The following is a 15163-nucleotide window of genomic DNA, read 5'->3' as shown; positions in this document are numbered from 1 at the left end:
GAGGTCCTATCGCCTAAATTAAATGCACCGTTAGACGGGCGTTCTCGTATAAAAGTGACTCCTGAGACTTAACCAAACGAGTGCCCGCAATGAAACTTTGTACACAGATGCTCAGTAAGCTGAACTTTAATATACCAACATCAAAAAGGTGGTGTCAGCCGTCAGAGGTCCTATCGTCTAAATTAAATGCACCGTTAGACGGGCGTTCTCGTATAAAAGTGACTCCTGAGACTTAACCAAACGAGTGCCCGCAATGAAACTTTGTACACAGATGCTCTGTAAGCTGAACTTTAATTCAGAGGTCCTAACGTCTAAATTAAATGCACCGTTAGACGGGGCGTTCTCGTATAAAAGTCACTCCTGAGACTAAACCAAACGAGTGCCCGCAATAAAACTTTGTATACAGATGCTTTGTAAGCTGAACTTTAATATACCAACGTCAAAAAGGTGGTGTCGGCCGTCAGAGGTCCTATCGCCTAATTAAATGCACCGTTAGACGGGCGTTCTCGTATAAAAGTGACTCCTGAGACTTAACCAAACGAGTGCCCGCAATGAAACTTTGTACACAGATGCTCTGTAAGCTGAACTTTAATATACCAACATCAAAAAGGTGGTGTCAGCCGTCAGAGGTCCTATCGTCTAAATTAAATGCACCGTTAGACGGGCGTTCTCGTATAAAAGTGACTCCTGAGACTTAACCAAACGAGTGCCCGCAATGAAACTTTGTACACAGATGCTCTGTAAGCTGAACTTTAATATACCAACATCAAAAAGGTGGTGTCGGCCGTCAGAGGTCCTATCGTCTAAATTAAATGCACCGTTAGACGGGTGTTTCTCGTATAAAAGTCACTCCTGAGACTAAACCAAACGAGTGCCCGCAATGAAACTTTGTACACAGATGCTCTGTAAGCTGAAATTTATTATACCAACGTCAAAAGGGTGGTGTCGGCCGTCAGAGGTCCTAACGTCTAAATTAAATGCACCGTTGGACGGGCGTTCTCGTATAAAAGTCACTCCTGAGACTAAACCAAACGAGTGCCCGCAATAAAACTTTGTACACAGATGCTCTGTAAGCTGAACTTTAATATACCAACGTCAAAAAAGTGGTGTCGGCCGTCAGAGGTCCTATCGTCTAAATTAAAAGCACCGTTACACGGGGCGTTCTCGTATAAATGTCACTCCTGAGACTAAAACCAAACGAGTGCCCGCAATGAAACTTTGTACACAGATGCTCTGTAAGCTGAAATTCAATATACCAACGTCAAAAATGTGGTGTCGGCCGTCAGAGGTCCTATCGTCTAAATTAAATGCACCGTTAGACGGGCGTTCTCGTATAAAATTGTAAATTTGTAAAAGTCACTCCTGAGACTAAAACAAACGAGTGCCCGCAATAAAACTTTGTACACAGATGCTCTGTAAGCTGAACTTTAATATACCAACGTCAAAAAAGTGGTGTCGGCCGTCAGAGGTCCTATCGTCTAAATTAAAAGCACCGTTACACGGGGCGTTCTCGTATAAATGTCACTCCTGAGACTAAACCAAACGAGTGCCCGCAATGAAACTTTGTACACAGATGCTCTGTAAGCTGAAATTCAATATACCAACATCAAAAAGGTGGTGTCGGCCGTCAGAGGTCCTATCGTCTAAATTAAATGCACCGTTACACGGGGCGTTCTCGTATAAAAGTGACTCCTGAGACTAAACCAAACGAGTGCCCGCAATGAAACTTTGTACACAGATGCTCTGTAAGCTGAACTTTAATATACCAACGTCAAAAAGGTGGTGTCGGCCGTCAGAGGTCCTATCGTCTAAATTAAATGCACCGTTAGGCGGGGCGTTCTCGTATAAAAGTCACTCCTGAGACTAAACCAAACAAGTGCCCGCAATGAAACTTTGTACACAGATGCTCTGTGAGCTGAACTTTAATATACCAACGTCAAAAAGGTGGTGTCGGCCGTCAGAGGTCCTATCGTCTAAATTAAATGCACCGTTAGACGGGACGTTCTCGTATAAAAGTCACTCCTGAGACTAAACCAAACGAGTGCCCGCAATGAAACTTTGTACACAGATGCTCTGTAAGCTGAACTTTAATATACCAACGTCAAAAAGGTGGTGTCGGCCATCAGAGGTCCTAACGTCTAAATTAAATGCACCGTTAGACGGGGCGTTCTCGTATAAAAGTCACTCCTGAGACTAAACCAAACGAGTGCCCGCAATAAAACTTTGTACACAGATGCTCTGTAAGCTGAACTTTAATATACCAACGTCAAAAAGGTGGTGTCGGCCGTCAAAGGTCCTATCGTCTAAATTAAATGCACCGTTAGACGGGGCGTTCTCGTATAAAAGTAAACTCCTGAGACTAAACCAAACGAGTGCCCGCATCTCATAACTCTCATAATTTTTAGCTTTTTATTTAAACGGAGATCCATTTCCTGGTGGACTAAACGAGAATGCATATTCCGTTTTGAACTTCAAAGTTGTTTCCACCCTTAGGAAAACATTTTCCACGTTACATTTAGTGCCTTCCACCATAAGACTAATTCATAAATAAAATAAATATAAACACATTCCCGATATTATACGTAAAAACAATTTAAAAAGTCTAACAAAATTTTATATATGTAAAAATGTAACTTTGTAGTTAATAAACTTCTAAAATGTAAAACACAATATCGAAATAAATCTCATTAAGTAGAATAGTGCCAAAAAAATGTGGAACGCTTCACGATTTTGCTTGTCATCCTTGCGCAGGGGCCATGCTAATCTTCTCTGTATCGTTCCAATTTTAGTATATGTATTTCCTTCGGCAGTATTGAAACTGGCGAAGGAAAAACTGCATGTGTCGGTCCTCTCAGTTGGGTATATATGTTGCGTGCACAAAACCACAAAGCTTTGTCGTCTTGGACCGTCAGATGTCTAGCAAAATAATTAACATTTTGAATGAATATTTAGGTGAGCAGATATAAATATAAAAGTACAGTTGCTCTTGTAAATGTTTAAGTATTATATGGTTTATAAATACTTCATTTTGTATGTATTTCTAGGGTATCAATTTTGAAAACTCTCGCGTGTTTTAGATGGGCGGCGGAGGTGCTGCGACCTAGCGGCAGCGCCAGTAAGCTCCTACTACTGCCGGCAAAATGCAGTATGAAAGCAGCGGGCTCATTGTAGTGTAGCAGTATTCATTCATTAGTTCTTTGTCATATTTTCTACAGATAAATAGTATTCCATTCATAAAAACAGTAATCGATTTTCCGCAACTTACAATCTTACAATTTCAACAACTGACAAATTAAATGTATCAAAACCATATCCATTAATGAACTAACTACGGAAAAAACGTGTTATGGGAATAAAATTAAGGTAGTAGCCTAATATGAGTTTTTATTCGGAACTACGGCTATGTGGAGAACACATAGGTGATGTGTTCCCACAGCAGGTGTGCTTATTTATTATTTTATTTCAACTATGAGATAAAAACAAACGATATCTGAGGATTGACAATCCTAACGTTACTGTTTTAAAACTGTCAATCTGTACTAAATGGAGGTTTTCAAGACAAGGTTTCGTCACTTGAGAAGTCCCATATCTAAATAGTAGCTTAACTTTTAAAACCCAAACTAGCTGTAGGACTCTGCTATATTGCTGATGATTCATCATCATCATCATCATCATCAGACGTTTCCGTTATCACGGGTCGTCGTACACAGCCTCCTCCACTTTTGTCTGTCATTCCAGGTCTCCTCTTCCTCCACCTGTATTTTCTGTAGTCCCCTTCTCTCTATGTCTTTCCACACTTGGTCCTCCCATCTTCCTCTCGGTCTTCCTCTTGGTCTTCTTCCTCTTTCCTCCTTCTCCAGTGCTACTCTAGGCATTCTATTATCTCCCATCCTCTTCACATGCCCCATCCACTGTATTCTTCTTCCTTCCATTGTCTCTTGCAGTGAAACTACCTTCAATCTTTCTTTGGTTATTTCGTTCCTTATTCTATCTCTTCTTGTAGTCTTCTCTATCCCTCTTAAAAAGATATTATTGATAGATAATATTGTTGATGATTAAACATAATATTTGTTGAAATCTTTATATGTGTCTAAATTATCAAAAATTCGAAAAACGCTTTTAGTGAACTACTCTTAACTCTAGAGCTGGAAATTATGTCTCTTTGTACCGGCGGTAGGTCTTTGTATTTTAACAGCGGTGGAAACTTTTTTTTATCTACCACGTTTTTTCACCAGTGCCTAAATAGACTACTTGTAGTCTAAATATCGACAATTATACGTAAGTGGACCAATAAAGAATTTGAAATCATTACAATAACAAACTCATAAACCCATAAATATATTTTTGTACACAAAATAATATAAATAAATGCAAAATGTATTCTAAATATTCTGCCGATTAAATATTATTATGAAGAATGACTACAACAAATTATAACGGTTTATAATAAGAACACTGTGTATCGCTGCTAAAACGTAATTTTGTGTTTTAATTATTAATTGATTAAATTAACTTATAAAAGTACTTGCTGTTTATTTCCGTAGGCTAGTAACAGTTTATCATGTCAAGGGCCCGTAAAGAGTTTAGGAGAAAATCTTAAATGAGAGCATTGGTCGAGTAGTAGGGCCTACATCAAATTAATGGTCTTTTTTAGTAGAGTTACAATAATGCAAATCCAACCTCAAAGGAGTTCACCTTTTTAAAAAACTAAGATGGTTAAAAGTTTGCAACATTTACAATGAAGGTCCTGTTGGTTTTAATATTCTTGTCTGGGCTGAAATTGTGGAAGTTAAACTTAGTAAATGAATACTGGACATAAGAAATAGTTTTTAAGGTTGTGACATCCAATGAATGGTCTACAAGAAGTTTTTACCGTAAGTTTACTTCAAGATGTAGGCTACATCATTATAAAGGGGTTGTTTAGCAGGGACGAATGCTAAAGGGATTCTGTATGTGGATTTTTTCAACTTTTGCAAATATCTACAATAAATCTACTGTAAAAGAATTGCATTATATTTTGGTCACACCTTGTATACTAAAAGTTGTTGCAATAGCTTTGAGGAGTAATTAAACAACTATCCCCAAAAAACGTCAACGGATTTAAACCATTTTATAAAACAATGGGAGCACATGCTGAGATATTAATGAGATTAATTAGTAGGTATGAGTTAGTTTTTAATGGGGCAAAATAACTACTCGCCAAAAAGTTTAGTTCTTAAAACCAGTGTTTTTAATCAAGAAAGGTAAAACAAATTTGACAGTTTTATATGATAGAAGACCTGGATGCTGTTAACCGGATAAAATAATATATTTAATTTTTTTACTTTAACCACAATTCCCGATTGACTTCAGCATTCTAGGGCTGTACAGTCCTTCAGTTAGATATTTTTTACTAACGGCACAATCAGCAACACTGGTAACTAATTTTAACAGATAACAATGATTTATAATTTATTCTTTCCCGTTAAAGAACTCAGAAATACAATTTTTTCAATTTTAGGCAGGAATGAACATGTACACTCACACATATTCATCACCAAATTATAATAATTAGTGGCCATGGGGAAAAAAAACTAGTATCAGTTGTTATAATATAAAATACATATTTTTAGGTTAGGCTTTGGACTTTACTTGATATACATCTTACATTACATTTAAAACAATGTAGGCCTACATCTTGAGCTATATATAGTCTATACCATCATCCACTGCATGTGGAGAGTTACTAATAGAATAGATTCCAGTCATTGAAGAATTGTTCATTATTATAATATAGGATTAAGGTTTTATAAATATATTATATAACGATGCCAAATGTCAAAAATTCTCTTATAATTTCAAATCACCCCTTGTCAATAACAAACTTCAAACACAGATTACGGGCTATGATTGTACGGACGTACATTTACGATTTACAAAAACTAAATAAATGTAGCCTATGTTATAAAAGAATATTTCTCATAGGGGTTTTAAAATATATATTAATTTTTTATTGTTAGCCGTAATTTATTTCCATGCCAGAATGGAATATAACAATTTTATATTCTGATCGTCAAATATAGGTCTGTTATAGTTCAGCACTTTAATGTGTTTTTGTTTTGTATTTTAATTTTTCTTTAGTTTTTTTAATACTAAGGTAAATAATGAATATATATATTTTAGAATTTTTCGCACGATATGACATTTTCAGGATTTCGAGGCGCCTCATGATGCCGTGGCACCGTAAACGGACTGTAGGTCCAAGTCATAAAACTGCCGGAAGCACATTTCTTAACAACTTCTTATAGGGTGGACAGTGGGTCCACGGTCCCGGCCTGGGACCCACTGTCCGAATCACGGGTTTCTTTTGACGACGAGGGGTTGACAAGGGATTGTCATACTCACACTGCAGCACTTGAATGGATGTTTCGAGATCTAAACTCTATATCTGCTAAATATTTGTCAGTACTCTACATAAGACAGCTGCAAAAATAATTAAACAAAATTATATACAATAAATAAAGTCAGCCATTCTTAAGTTAGAAATAACTTCGTATAAATATCTTAACGATTATAATGGTTTTTGCTTTATTGGATACGTTGGATACGTTTTCGCTCCGACTAGGAGAACAACGATTAAAATATCGTAAGAATGCACAGAAAAATCAGGTAAAGAGAACAAGACAATTTATATAATAGTATAAGAAGCCTGTTAACTTTAGTCAATATTGTCCTGTGCTAAACATTGTTTTTATAGTAGCACAATCGTAAATTACCTTACATTTAGTCGTGAAAAGCATAGCGTAAGCTTGATAATAAACAACACTTCTTATTTCAAACCTTTTTTGCGACCACTGTTAAGCACAAGTAAGACAAATATTTAGAATAAAAAACTAAAAGTGTTATTAAAAGTCAACTTTGAACTGTACGCTTTAGTGAATATTGAGTATTGCATGGTGAGTACTGTATTCAGAGATGAAGGAATGTACTATATTACTTTTATTTAAAGACTGTTATAAAACGCATAGTTTATTTGACTTTTGACAGAAGTAGGCTTCTCAAAAAGTTTGTTTGTACCTTGTTCGAGGAAACAAAGCAATATTAACTAGGGCACAAAAATGTATTAAGTCTGGAATATTTTACGATTGCAGTAAGTATACACTTTTAAGAACATATTTTCTTGGTCCGTAGAAATAATTAAATCTCAAGATGGGCGTCGGATATATAATTCACTCGAATCAGAAGTAGGCTACTCATATGAAAGCCTACGAAATTGCATGCAAAACCGCGGGGAACTACTATTTTTAACATGCAATTGTAATCGTGTATCTTTCAAAACCCTCACAGCATTTGTGTTTTTTTTTTATTAACTAAACTCCAAATTTTTAAAACGTTTAACGCTTAACGGTTTAGTTTAAAGGGGAATAAAACTAATAGGGTTTTAAGAATAAATTTAAAGAATTTGGAGCCGTTCGAAGTCACTTATAAGGTGCTAGTAATTTAAACATATTATCTCCTGTCGTTTTCACTATTTGAGCTAACGTTAAGTTAAACTTTGTCGCAGCGGGATATAGCTATGAATAGTAATTGGAAGTTTGAATAAAAACTAGAAAAAAATCTTTAGCCGTTCTTCATTGAATTCCTGTTTGAGTGATATTTACAACCTAAGTTAGTATGTATCTCTAGGATGTTTTCGTTTTACTTACTGTTACGTTTAGATTATATGCCAAGAGCCACTATTTAAGGTAATAAAATATTTTGTCTTCGTATCTATTGAACTTAATTTGGTACAACTTTTAAAAAATGATATATTAGATATGAACTAAATGGTTATTTTAAACTATTAACAATGTTAATAAAGAGCAATAAAACTATCCATTGCAATTAACGTGTACTACGAGTAACGTGTCTATTGGCATATACAGTATTATACAAACGATGGTCCAATATAAGGAATAACTAATTACAAACTTACTGTAGATGTTTATGATTCATTAGGACAATGCTAAATTAATCAGATAGTAATATAATGCTATATGGAATTCGTTTAGATATAATCCCTATTAGTAATTTGGGGGGGGGGGGGGGTGGGGGGGGGGGGGGGTGGGGGGGGGGGGGGGTGGGGGGGGGGGGGGGTGGGGGGGGGGGGGGGTGGGGGGGGGGGGGGGTGGACAACAAATATATAAACAATAAAAAACGTGTAAAGCAAAATGTACTACCGGTAGTAATAAAACAGCAAATAAGAAATACAGTAGAACAAAACTTATCAATTTGATTGTTACTTTATGTCTATATATTAATGCCATCATTTACAAATTTATTTGCTGTAAATTTTAAAGTTTGGTTTACTCTCATAGATGACAGTATTCCCAAACATCTTATCAGATTTTATAAGGAACTCTAACTGTGTCTATACGGTTAGAGGATTTTTGTATAGCCTACTAACGATTCAAGAGACGGATGTAGCCGATTTAAGGTGGAAGCAAAAACTAGGGGAGCTGTAGTGATTGTGCTGGTCTGGTAACGTGCATACAGCCGCGACTGACGGCTAGGCCTACTGACGGGGCAGAAATACGAGCGGGTCTACCGTCCTTGGCCGCGGCAGTAAAGAAGAAGAGAACAGCGCTGTGTGGGAAACAGGGGGAGAAGGGGGAGGGAGAGAGAGAATGAGAGAGAGAGAGCACCTGCATGCTCGTGTGAGGGGGGGGGACCCCAGGGCAGCCTTTGTGACAAGGGCGAGGGACGGAATTGATGGAGAGGAAAGAAGATTGCTTTTTAGAAGGGTCTCTCCCCTCCGAGGGGTGCGCAGCATCCATAGTAATCCCATTCCCTTTTTAATTATAGAGCGCGGCGAGAGGGCGAGAAAGGAACGGCGGCACTCGTTACCGATCAGGCGGTGATTGGTCACAGCGGTCACGTGACATGCGTTGTCGGGCGGCGTTGCCGCGTGCCCGCGCGCCGCACGATCTGGCAACAGCGCGCCCCGCGAGGGCCGGCTAAAACAACAACGGACCAATTAGGCGATAAAGAGAATCAACAATGGACGCCTGATAAGCGGGAGAGTGATGTCCTGGGCACGGTTCAGGTGTGACATCACTCGAACTTTGTGCGTAGCCTACATAGGCCGTAGGCTATAGCCTACAAAACTAGGCTGGGGTGTAGTGTGGCCTATTGTACACAAATGAAACCTCGCACATTGCAAAATTACTAAAAGTAGGATAACTACTAAAAAATAAATTAAAATATGTACATTACTTGCCGGGTTATCTCACTCCGGAGATCGTAATTCTTTTTATTTTTGATCCGATAAGAACTGAGCAACTAATAAATCATATAGGTAGCACAGGACTGACATTAAATTAAAAGTATCCCTCTTCAGAAATATTATATGTACGGTGGCTAGCGATATTAAAACACCTGCAGGTGTACAACAAAAGTGTACACTGTTAACGGGCCATTTGCGTAACGATCTGTATGCAAACGACGTTGGCCGGGCAGCCTTCCTGACCCACTGACCTAATTCTGGGTCCAGTCTGATCAATCGGAGAGTACCGAAGTTCGCTAGCGACATTAGGGCTTCTGCAGCGGCTACCGGAGCGGTATACCTTAGTAGCTAGGTAATAGTGGAGTAGGCTGGTCGAGATTTATTATTTCTATCGTGTAGTTTTGATTAGAAAAATAAATAATAGTTAGGGTAACAAAGGAAGTGAATAAATTTTGTGACGTACCTGTTAAAGTGTAATATCCAAACAATATGCTGAACACTGCACTATTTTCCGGCGTGAACCGACTTTGAGCCGAGCCGAGCGACGCTAAAACTTAACTCCGGTGTTACAGTGACATGGAGACGGAGCGGAGCGAGCCAGTGTCGACCAATAGGAGCGCAGTACGCCGTCCCCGGCGCGAGCCCTGATTGGCGGTCAATATCGAGCCAGCGCGGGGGGATCTGGAACCGCTTGAGGCATCTCGGCACCGCCGCACGGGCCTAACCAATGGCGATAACAAGTGTTGCACATTGTGGAGGGGCGCTGACGTCATCACGGCTAGGCATGCCGGTTGGGGCCATTTTTTGCGTCATCTCAGTTCTTAACCCAACCCACTAAGTGAATAAATTGTCCGCGACGAAGTTGGAAGAACATCCGTAAAAGACATTTTGGAAAATTCCACTTTTGGTTTTGTAATAAACCCTTATAAATCTCTTGGTTCCTTCCTCTGCAAGACTTCTACTTAAAATTCCACTTCTGATGAATTATTGTTTTACTAATTTATAAAGTCACAAGTTCTCTTGGAGAAAACGAGAGCTCTCATTGTGTATATCACACAAACGAGTTGGCCAATACCTTCATCGAGATATTATCAAACCATGAAAAAATAAAAATAATCGATAACAGCGTGTTTCTTCAAACAACTATAGAATTCTTTGATTGAAGTTTATTAATGAAGGCTTGTAAGGATAATAGGAAATGGTACACTTGCCATCGTTACATGTTACAAACTGTGTATTAAACGACGTTTCGCGGATTGGAATCTATCCTCTTCTTCAGGTGAGAAGTAATTAATAGATTACATAAAAAGAGTTTGATCCCTTTTCTTTCTTTCTTTACCACCTTTTTGATGTAGCCTACTAATGTTCTTGTTACCTGAGGAAGAGGTTAGATTTCAACCCTCGAAACGTTGTGTTATACATTGTGTAACACATAAGGTTTGCAAATATCCGAATTCCTATTATCCTATAAAATTATAGAATGTTATCCTGCTTGTAATCTTAGTAAAGTGCAAGGGTGTTTTTTTTCCGTGGATCAGAAATGAGAATTTGTTAACAATAAATCAATATTAAGATATGCCAAGTAAACAATTTCAAACAAAACACGGATTATATCGAAGTACAATAAATACAGTTCCACAATAGAATGGACAGTGGAAAAATAAGAAAAAGTCACAAAGGTACATACATGTTGTATTTACTGAAAGGAAATATAGGGTATCTCTTGCAATAAGCGAGAACGGTATCTACCTGCCTCACATCTACAGTAGGCTATCCTCTCCAAGAGAAACATAGATCTTATGTAGTCATCTATAGTCAAATTAAAGTAAGGTATCATAGAAATGCAACCAAGCTATCAAAGGATAAATTCAATAAATACTGTTGGCAAACGCCCACACGATACAATCTGTGACCTCTCAACTGTCAAACTACGCTCCTAGAGCCTTTACAGACGCTCTCGAAACTAATTTGTCATTTCTAAATCTAAAGAACTGTAGCAATCCAACGGTGACTAATGATGCTGTCAAATGGCTTTGTAAGATCTAGAGATGTAGGCCTACGGTAAAATAACGTAATAATGTGACTTTCCAGCAAATTCCTTGTTAAAGCAACTCTACAACAAATCGATCTTCGCTGCTTCTTCCTGAAGACGCTAATCCGCTAAGCCGAAGTATTATGGAGATGCCTAAGTACCATCACAATTACTCCAATTGGTCGAACGTTATTTGGACTTCGTCAGTAAAAATATTCCTACTTTATAAAAGATTTGTACTCCGTTGCCGGAGTAACGCCATTAAAGCCGTATACTGACGAGAGTGATTTTACCGGTAAGAACTTCAAGTCACCGGATCCAGAAGTTGTTCAAAGGACAAACCACACTCGGGCACCGGGGAACATTCGGGAACAGGGTGAGGATGGTAGGCCAATATATGGAACTGAATGCCAGCTTATAACATTAGGTCTTTCCCTGTCACACTCATTTACATCTTTCGCAACTTGGACAAATCTTTTGTTACGTGCATCTCAACACCAGTAAAACCCCCAGCTGAATCCAGTAAGATAAGCCCCTACTGATTAACTATTATTGTATTATTGGAATAAAAGTGACCTATGAAATCTATATAGAATCAAGGCTAGTTACCATTCCTGCCATCAAACTATTGATACCACAGCGAGGATCCTTGTACACGACATTCCGCTCAGGTGACGATGGTGGAAATGGAAATGATGTTTGCAGGAAGTCTGGGGAACGGTCACGCCTAGAGGTCCTTGAGAACCATCGATTGAGAAGGGAGAGGATAGGCTACATTTCCAGCTGCTTCTGTGTCCTGACGTGGGCTCTACACGGGGCTGTATGTCGGACATCCTGATAGTATCATAGAAACGACCAGGAATAATGACAGTAATGTGTTGGTTTAGAAAATTTCTTTGTCTTTTACACAGTTCTAACACTCGAATTCATCAAGTGCTGCAGGTTCATGGACGGAATCATGTATTGGTGAGTTTTGTGGAGCAGAAGGCTGTGGAGGAACCCATATGTATTGTGAGTTTTCCTCCAATCGTCGTTTCTTTCATGTAGAGGCCTAACTGATAATGTATGATAAAAATAATTCTTGGGGAGCACTTCATTGACTGTTTAAGGTGGATTAAGAGTCATAAATCGTGAATATCTTAAAAAAGGACAGTTCAACTTGTAAAACATGTTAAGTGCTAGCCATAAAACCCCATTAAAGAGGTTGGAATCAAATGAAAGTTTTCTTCTCTTTGTTGTTTCTGGTGTACCAGCCAGCTGCAATGAGAGAGTCGGCAATGTCAAATTAAAAGTCGTAGCGCTGCAGTGCCTGAAGAAAAGTTCCATGCTGAAATTACCGTTTTCGACAAATATCGTATCTTCCGATTTCAATTATGTATTGAAACAATCTTCAAAACCTTGACTGGTCATTGAAAGATGAGATAATGTCATGTGAATTCTCTGTTGCTCTTTTTGTCTTACACAACTTTACGTTGATTATACTGCTAAGGAAGTCTTTACTCTATATCTCAAGGTTGTTTGACAGTCAGATGCGGCTTCGATATATTTTAAATGACCCGAGATAGTTAGCTAGCGAGCCAAGTGGTTTAAGCATAAATTCATCTTGCATCTCGAAATCGAAATTGTGATCTTCGCAGTAAAATCATCCAAGCGGTGATATCCTTACTGTTCTCAGACACTTACGACACTATCTGTCACCGCTTAGAAGCTATGTGTCAGAGGTCAAGGTAAGGACTATTTCACTATGACTCCTTGTAGTCCATAGCCTATAACGTCTCCAGTCAAGAGTTTCGTTCAGTGGAGGAACTTCTTCGTAATGTTGAGGAAAGCAATTATAATGGGCTTTTTATCCAGACAAACTAACTCTGAAATGCTGACAGAATTAATAAAATCATTAAAATGAAAGAACCTTAGCCGCTTGGCTTGTACGTGGATTCCTACTAACGGATAGTGGAAGTAAAATTTTATAAGCAATATTGGTGCTAATTTTTATGTTATTTTGATTTCAGATGGTGAAATCGGTTAAGATTGAAATTCGGATGAGGTCTTGTAATGAAGAAAAAAAAATTTCACTGTAAGAGAAGAGAAGAAAAAGACACCATCGGTTGTCTGGTAAGTTCTGGTTTTCCCCATAATGTCGTTGTTTTATGTGAAACTGCCTATACTTCCATAACTTTATTGCAAAATTCCGTGCAAGGTGAATCGTCTTCAGAGTATTTATTGAAGTTTGGCTCAGTGCTTGCCTAACACTGCCACATAATTATAGGACTTTGTTCTGTTTTAAACTTAAAGTATCTTGTTACTAAGTACTGATGATTATTTAGCTAAGTACTTGCTAGTTAACAGAACGTATTAGGTGCTGGCGTTACTTATTTACGTCATAGTCATTTTGAATTGCGCATCGGGAATTCGACAGCAAACCAAAACCTCTTCGTGGGCACGGAGATACTCTGCTTGGCCCTCACATACGGTTCGCCCTTGAGTCGCTTTGTGCTCGGTAAAATAATAAAATATAAGTGCGCCTTGTGCACACCTCTCCCGCTCCACTTACACAGTCTCCACTAATACGTTTAGTTTTCTAACGGTTTGTAACTAATTACAATTTTTTTTACTTACATAGTGTCACAAACGTAAGTGGAATACGCCCTTGTACGTCTCTCGTACTTGTGAAAAGCTATATGTACATGTACATGATCACTGTATACTTCTACTAGGTGCATTCTTTCAAATTATTTGTCCCGAAAATGGATCAAGCTTTAATAAATCAAAGAGGTGCATAGTCTGTATACCCACTCTGTATAGCACAAACGGGGGTACAACAAAATGCAATATTGCAAAAGTAACCCATACAAGACAAATGGGAACCATAAAGCTATTGATTGCCATTAAATTATTTTTGGACCTTAAGCAGATTCTCGTGCCTCTATTGGTCGGTAATTGTTAAAATCGGTAAGGTAGTGCTATAAAATTAATTATGTAAATTAAGAACTAAACGGATCAATGTTTCTAACACTGAGTAAAGTATTAAGAAACTGACTAAAGAATATAATAATTTTTATAAATACTTGACATTCTTTAATTGCTGTATAAAACTCCGTTTTACATAAACTCCCTGAATCTATTTCTATGTCGGATGCTTCATTTTAATTTTGAAGCCTTGCAGGTGGTAGTTATAATTTATGAATAAGGGATGTAACGGTGACTGCCTGTCACACCTGGCTGTGAAATGTGTTGTACAATTGTCACCCTGTTGTTCAATGATACAAGAATTCGGTGAAACTACATCTCGAGGTCTGCAATATGACCTCTGACCTCCTTGCTTGTCCCAACTGATGTCGGGTCTTCTCGGGCATATGTTTGCATTTTAACGCACAACATTGATATGTTTCTTGTCATTATTTTCAATAGTCTATGTTCTTGCATCCATTATATTTATAGGATTCGACTTCTGAAGAAGAGGGCAGATGTCAGTTCACGAAACGTTGTGTTTTTGTTGTTGCAAATGTCAGATAGCCAATTCTGGCCCTGAAAATACCGCATATTTTATGAAGATAAATGCGTAATAGCTTCAAGTCTTAGAATACATGTGGTTTTATATTTTTATATAACCACAATTTAGTAAACAATGAGTAAACGCAATACTTTCACACCAAGTATCATACGTTCTTATGAAACATTATTTCGTTTTGCTGTTTTAGTCCCACGTGTTCAGCAGTACCTTAAACCACACAAACCTACTTGTACGTGTGAAATGTATGTGTGACAATAAGTATATGTGTAACTTTTACTTCACATTAATGTTGCATATTGCCTGAATTGTATATTGTAACTAGGTGAATGTTTTTCTCACCAAATAATAGTCTATTCATGTACAAGACAATAAGAGG

General features: G+C 38.0%; 1 protein-coding gene and 1 pseudogene across 2 annotated transcripts in view; both read right to left on the bottom strand.

Moving 5' to 3' along the window:
- The window catches only part of LOC124360869 (polyhomeotic-proximal chromatin protein-like), a 186110-nt gene extending 176296 nt beyond the window's left edge, over nt 1-9814 (bottom strand). Inside the window, exon 1 of one of the 2 annotated variants that reach the window (XM_046814833.1) lies at nt 9708-9814. The gene's annotated coding sequence lies outside the window, so the exon portion shown is untranslated. The remainder of the gene's footprint in view (nt 1-9707) is intronic. The other variant, XM_046814834.1, reaches the window with a different exon arrangement.
- On the bottom strand, nt 2707-2819 carry LOC124361589 (annotated as a pseudogene).
- Nucleotides 9815-15163: the final 5349 nt, after the last annotated feature.

The sequence above is a fragment of the Homalodisca vitripennis genome, chromosome 4 (assembly GCF_021130785.1).
Source record: "Homalodisca vitripennis isolate AUS2020 chromosome 4, UT_GWSS_2.1, whole genome shotgun sequence".
Taxonomy (NCBI): Eukaryota; Metazoa; Arthropoda; class Insecta; order Hemiptera; family Cicadellidae; genus Homalodisca; species Homalodisca vitripennis.
This window is presented reverse-complemented; position numbering and strand designations above follow the sequence as displayed.